We start from the raw sequence: 6572 nt of genomic DNA, 5'->3' as shown, positions 1-6572 counted from the left end.
ACCTGACAACGTCTTCCAGACTCTCAACACATAACGGGGCAGTGACACCTCTATTCACCTGACGACGTCTTCCAGACTCTCAACACATAACGGGGCAGTGACACCTCTATTCACCTGACGACGTCTTCCAGACTCTCAACACATAACGGGGCAGTGACACCTCTATTCACCTGACAACGTCTTCCAGACTCTCAACACATAACGGGAGCAGTAACACCTCTATTCACCTGACAACGTCTTCCAGACTCTCAACACATAACGGGGCAGTAACACCTCTATTCACCTGACGACGTCTTCCAGACTCTCAACACATAACGGGGGCAGTGACACCTCTATTCACCTGACAACGTCTTCCAGACTCTCAACACATAACGGGGGCAGTGACACCTCTATTCACCTGACGACGTCTTCCAGACTCTCAACACATAACGGGGGCAGTGACACCTCTATTCACCTGGTGACGTCTTCCAGACTCTCAACACATAACGGGGGCAGTGACACCTCTATTCACCTGACAACGTCTTCCAGACTCTCAACACATAACGGGGGCAGTGACACCTCTATTCACCTGGTGACGTCTTCCAGACTCTCAACACATAACGGGGGCAGTGACACCTCTATTCACCTGACAACGTCTTCCAGACTCTCAACACATAACGGGAGCAGTAACACCTCTATTCACCTGACGACGTCTTCCAGACTCTCAACACATAACGGGGGCAGTGACACCTCTATTCACCTGGTGACGTCTTCCAGACTCTCAACACATAACGGGGGCAGTAACACCTCTATTCACCTGGTGACGTCTTCCAGACTCTCAACACATAACGGGGGCAGTGACACCTCTATTCACCTGACAACGTCTTCCAGACTCTCAACACATAACGGGGGCAGTAACACCTCTATTCACCTGGTGACGTCTTCCAGACTCTCAACACATAACGGGGGCAGTGACACCTCTATTCACCTGACAACGTCTTCCAGACTCTCAACACATAACGGGGCAGTGACACCTCTATTCATCAGGTGCCTGGTAACGTCTTATCCTGGCCTAATAGCTGGTCCATCACTAACCAAAAGAAAACATGCTTTAGTGTTACACGCTGGACCTTCTGACTGATTCAGAGGAGAGGGATAATACCTGTTAAAACCTCTCTGGGCTAGGTGGGACGTTAGCGTCCCACTCTATTCAACAGCCAGTGGAATCGCGTGGCGCGAAATAGAAATACCTAAAAAATGCTATAACTTCAATTTCTCAAACATATGACTATTTTACACCATTTTAAAAACAAGACTGTCGTTAATCTAACCACATTGTCCGATTTCAAAAAGGCTTTACAGCGAAAGCAAAACATTAGATTATGTCAGGAGAGTACCCTGCCAAAAATAATCACACAGCCATTTTCAAAGCAAGCATATATGTCACAAAAACCAAAACCACAGCTAAATGCAGCACTAACCTTTGATGATCTTCATCAGATGACACTCCTAGGACATGATGTTATACAATACATGCATGTTTTGTTCAATCAAGTTCATATTTATATAAAAAAACAGCTTTTTACATTAGCATGTGATGTTCAGAACTAGCATACCCACCGAAAACTTCCGGTGAATTTACTAAATTACTCATGATAAACGTTGACAAAATACATAACAATAATTTTAAGAATTATAGATACATAACTCCTTTATGCAAACGCTATGTAAGATTTTAAAATAGCTTTTCGGCGAAAGCACATTTTGCAATATTCTGAGTACATAGCTCGGCCATCACAGGCTAGCTAATTTGACACCCACCAAGTTTGTGGCTCACTAAACTCAGAATTACTATTAGAAAAATTGGATTACCTTTGCTGTTCTTCGTCAGAATGCACTCCCAGGACTTCTACTTCAACAACAAATGTTGTTTTGGTTCCAAACAATCCATAGTTATATCCAAATACCTCTGTTTTGTTCGTGCGTTCAGGTCACTATCCGAAGGGTAACGCGCGAGCGCATTTCGTGACAAATAAATTCAAAATATTCCATTACCGTACTTAGAAGCATGTCAAACGCTGTTTAAAATAAATTTGTATGCTATTTTTCTCGTAAAATAGCGATAATATTCCATCCGGGCAACGTTGTATTCATTCAAAGACTGAAAGAAAAAAATTGAGAAGTCCCGTGAACGCGCATCTCAGTCTCACTGTCCCCAGGCTGACCACTTACAAACTCTGCTCCTATACTTTGCCCAGAGACAGCAGACACCCCATTCCACTTTCTGGCGGCTTTAGAGACCCAATGGAAGCCTTAGAAAGTGTTACAGCACAAATGCTGTATTTTTGATAGAGATGCAACAGAAGGACAACAAATTGTCAGACAGGGCACTTCATGTATGGAATCTTCTCAGGTTTTGGCCTGCCATATGAGTTCTGTTATACTCACAAACACCATTCAAACAGTTTTAGAAACTTAATAGTGTTTTCTATCCAAATCTACTAATTATATGCATATTCTCATTTCTGGGCAAGAGTAGTAACCAGTTTAAATCGGGTACGTTTTTTATCCGGCCGTGAACATACTGCCCCCTAGCCCCAACAGTAGTAGTTCCTTAACAGTAGTAGTTCCTTAAACCTCAGTAGTAGTTCCTTATACACAGTTCAGGGTTACTGATCGTCTGTTAAGCCACATAGACAGACAGAATCTCACTCTGAGAGGGAGGCTAACCCACTAGTAAGGCTGGATTTACAGGGTCTGTTACATGTTACCTGATGCTGTGTGAGTTAGTTAGGGTCTGTAACAGGGACTCTGAGAGGGAGGCTAACCCACTAGTAAGGCTGGATTTACAGGGTCTGTTACATGTTACCTGATGCTGTGTGAGTTAGTTAGGGTCTGTAACAGGGACTATGAGAGGGAGGCTAACCCACTAGTAAGGCTGGATTTACAGGGTCTGTTACATGTTACCTGATGCTGTGTGAGTTAGTTAGGGTCTGTAACAGGGACTCTGAGAGGGAGGCTAACCCACTAGTAAGGCTGGATTTACAGGGTCTGTTACATGTTACCTGATGCTGTGTGAGTTAGTTAGGGTCTGTAACAGGGACTCTGAGAGGGAGGCTAACCCACTAGTAAGGCTGGATTTACAGGGTCTGTTACATGTTACCTGATGCTGTGTGAGTTAGTTAGGGTCTGTAACAGGGACTCTGAGAGGGTCTGTTACATGTTACCTGATACTGTGTGAGTTAGTTTGGGTCTGTAACAGGGACTCTGAGAGGGAGGCTAACCCACTAGTAAGGCTGGATTTACAGGGTCTGTTACATGTTACCTGATGCTGTGTGAGTTAGTTAGGGTCTGTAACAGGGACTATGAGAGGGTCTGTTACATGTTACCTGATACTGTGTGAGTTAGTTTGGGTCTGTAACAGGGTCTCTGAGAGGGAGGCTAACCCACTAGTAAGGCTGGATTTACAGGGTCTGTTACATGTTACCTGATGCTGTGTGAGTTAGTTAGGGTCTGTAACAGGGACTATGAGAGGGTCTGTTACATGTTACCTGATACTGTGTGAGTTAGTTTGGGTCTGTAACAGGGTCTCTGAGAGGGAGGCTAACCCACTAGTAAGGCTGGATTTACAGGGTCTGTTACATGTTACCTGATACTGTGTGAGTTAGTTAGGGTCTGTAACAGGGACTCTGAGAGGGAGGCTAACCCACTAGTAAGGCTGGATTTACAGGGTCTGTTACATGTTACCTGATGCTGTGTGAGTTAGTTAGGGTCTGTAACAGGGACTATGAGAGGGTCTGTTACATGTTACCTGATACTGTGTGAGTTAGTTTGGGTCTGTAACAGGGACTCTGAGAGGGAGGCTAACCCACTAGTAAGGCTGGATTTACAGGGTCTGTTACATGTTACCTGATGCTGTGTGAGTTAGTTAGGGTCTGTAACAGGGACTCTGAGAGGGAGGCTAACCCACTAGTAAGGCTGGATTTACAGGGTCTGTTACATGTTACCTGATGCTGTGTGAGTTAGTTAGGGTCTGTAACAGGGACTCTGAGAGGGAGGCTAACCCACTAGTAAGGCTGGATTTACAGGGTCTGTTACATGTTACCTGATGCTGTGTGAGTTAGTTAGGGTCTGTAACAGGGACTCTGAGAGGGAGGCTAACCCACTAGTAAGGCTGGATTTACAGGGTCTGTTACATGTTACCTGATGCTGTGTGAGTTAGTTAGGGTCTGTAACAGGGACTCTGAGAGGGTCTGTTACATGTTACCTGATACTGTGTGAGTTAGTTTGGGTCTGTAACAGGGACTCTGAGAGGGAGGCTAACCCACTAGTAAGGCTGGATTTACAGGGTCTGTTACATGTTACCTGATGCTGTGTGAGTTAGTTAGGGTCTGTAACAGGGACTATGAGAGGGTCTGTTACATGTTACCTGATACTGTGTGAGTTAGTTTGGGTCTGTAACAGGGTCTCTGAGAGGGAGGCTAACCCACTAGTAAGGCTGGATTTACAGGGTCTGTTACATGTTACCTGATGCTGTGTGAGTTAGTTAGGGTCTGTAACAGGGACTATGAGAGGGTCTGTTACATGTTACCTGATACTGTGTGAGTTAGTTTGGGTCTGTAACAGGGTCTCTGAGAGGGAGGCTAACCCACTAGTAAGGCTGGATTTACAGGGTCTGTTACATGTTACCTGATACTGTGTGAGTTAGTTAGGGTCTGTAACAGGGACTCTGAGAGGGAGGCTAACCCACTAGTAAGGCTGGATTTACAGGGTCTGTTACATGTTACCTGATGCTGTGTGAGTTAGTTAGGGTCTGTAACAGGGACTATGAGAGGGAGGCTAACCCACTAGTAAGGCTGGATTTACAGGGTCTGTTACATGTTACCTGATGCTGTGTGAGTTAGTTAGGGTCTGTAACAGGGACTCTGAGAGGGAGGCTAACCCACTAGTAAGGCTGGATTTACAGGGTCTGTTACATGTTACCTGATACTGTGTGAGTTAGTTTGGGTCTGTAACAGGGACTCTGAGAGGGAGGCTAACCCACTAGTAAGGCTGGATTTACAGGGTCTGTTACATGTTACCTGATGCTGTGTGAGTTAGTTAGGGTCTGTAACAGGGACTATGAGAGGGAGGCTAACCCACTAGTAAGGCTGGATTTACAGGGTCTGTTACATGTTACCTGATGCTGTGTGAGTTAGTTTGGGTCTGTAACAGGGACTATGAGAGGGTCTGAGAGGGGGGCATTCCTCACACTAACCTCCAGAATGGCCCTAATGAGGAGCTCAGTACAGTATGACATGGCTGTCTCTCAGTGGGAGTGTTCCCACGGTGGTCTGTACAAACAATAGTCCCAGGAATAAAACAACCAGCATATTAAAACATTCTCCTTCAACGTATGCTCCTCCAGCGCCTACTGTTTTTAAAATCTAATTTGACACGCTTTAGTTCTGTCACGTCCTGACCAGTAAAGGGGTTATTTGTAATTGTAGTTTGGTCAGGACGTGGCAGGGGTGTGTTTGTTTTATGTGTTTCTGGGTTTGTTGGGCTATGTTCTGTTTTAAGAGGGGGTGTTTGTTTAGAGTGTTTTTGGGTTTGTTGGGCTTTGTTCTGTTCTAAGAGGGGTGTTTGTTTAGAGCGTTTCGGGGTTTGTTGGGCTATGTTCTATGTTAGTATATTTCTATGTTTATCTAGTATGTCTAGTTCTATGTTTAGTTAATGGGGTTGACCTTCAATTGGAAGCAGCTGCTCCTAGTTGCTTCTAATTGAAGGTCCTATTTAAGAGGGGTGTTTTTCTGTGGGTTTTTTGTGGGTAGTTTTTCCTTGTTTAGTGTTTGTGCACCTGACAGGACTGTTTCGTTTTGTTCTTTTTTTGTTCACGTATTTATTTGTTTCTCCTTCAAAATAAAAAGAAGATGAGTATACATATTCCCGCTGCATTTTGGTCCAATCCTTACAACACCGTGACAAGTTCTGATTGTTTTAGTGAGAAAGACAGGTACAGCTGTAGGATCTTAATTGAACCTTTATTTAACTAGGCAAGTCAGTTAAGAACAAATTCTTATTTACCATGACGGCCTAGGAACAGTGGGTTAACTGCCTTGTTCAGGGCCAGAATGTCTGATTTTTACCTTGTCAGCTCGGGGATTCAATCCAGCAACCTTTCGGTTACTGGCCCAACACCCAGGCTACCTGCCGCCCCATTATTAGGACTTTTTTTAAAAGAAAATGTAACCTATATAATTTTGGGACAACATATCAACAATTCCCTTAAGTCTGGAGGATACATCTAAACACAGACCCTTAATTTAACCAGTACTGTCGTAGCAAAATAATCTTGCAGCAACAGGATTTTAACGTTTAGTCCGTAATGTTGCTTGATCGGTGGATAAGTTATTAGCTGGATGAAAGTAAGCTACATGAAAAGTGCAAAACTGTTAATATAACCGTTTGTTAGTGGGAGTTATCAGTGCTTTGATGTAAATCACAAAGCTAATCTGCATTTCCTGCAGCGCAGGAAAATTCTCAGCAAAGAAAAAAGTGATCAAATTAAGATCCCACATCAACTCTAACACTAATCCGTTCATTCAGCCTGT

The sequence above is a fragment of the Salmo trutta genome, chromosome 12 (genome assembly GCF_901001165.1).
Source record: "Salmo trutta chromosome 12, fSalTru1.1, whole genome shotgun sequence".
Taxonomy (NCBI): domain Eukaryota; kingdom Metazoa; phylum Chordata; class Actinopteri; order Salmoniformes; family Salmonidae; genus Salmo; species Salmo trutta.
The sequence above is the reverse complement of the archived record's forward strand: the minus strand, read 5'-3'. Positions refer to the sequence as shown.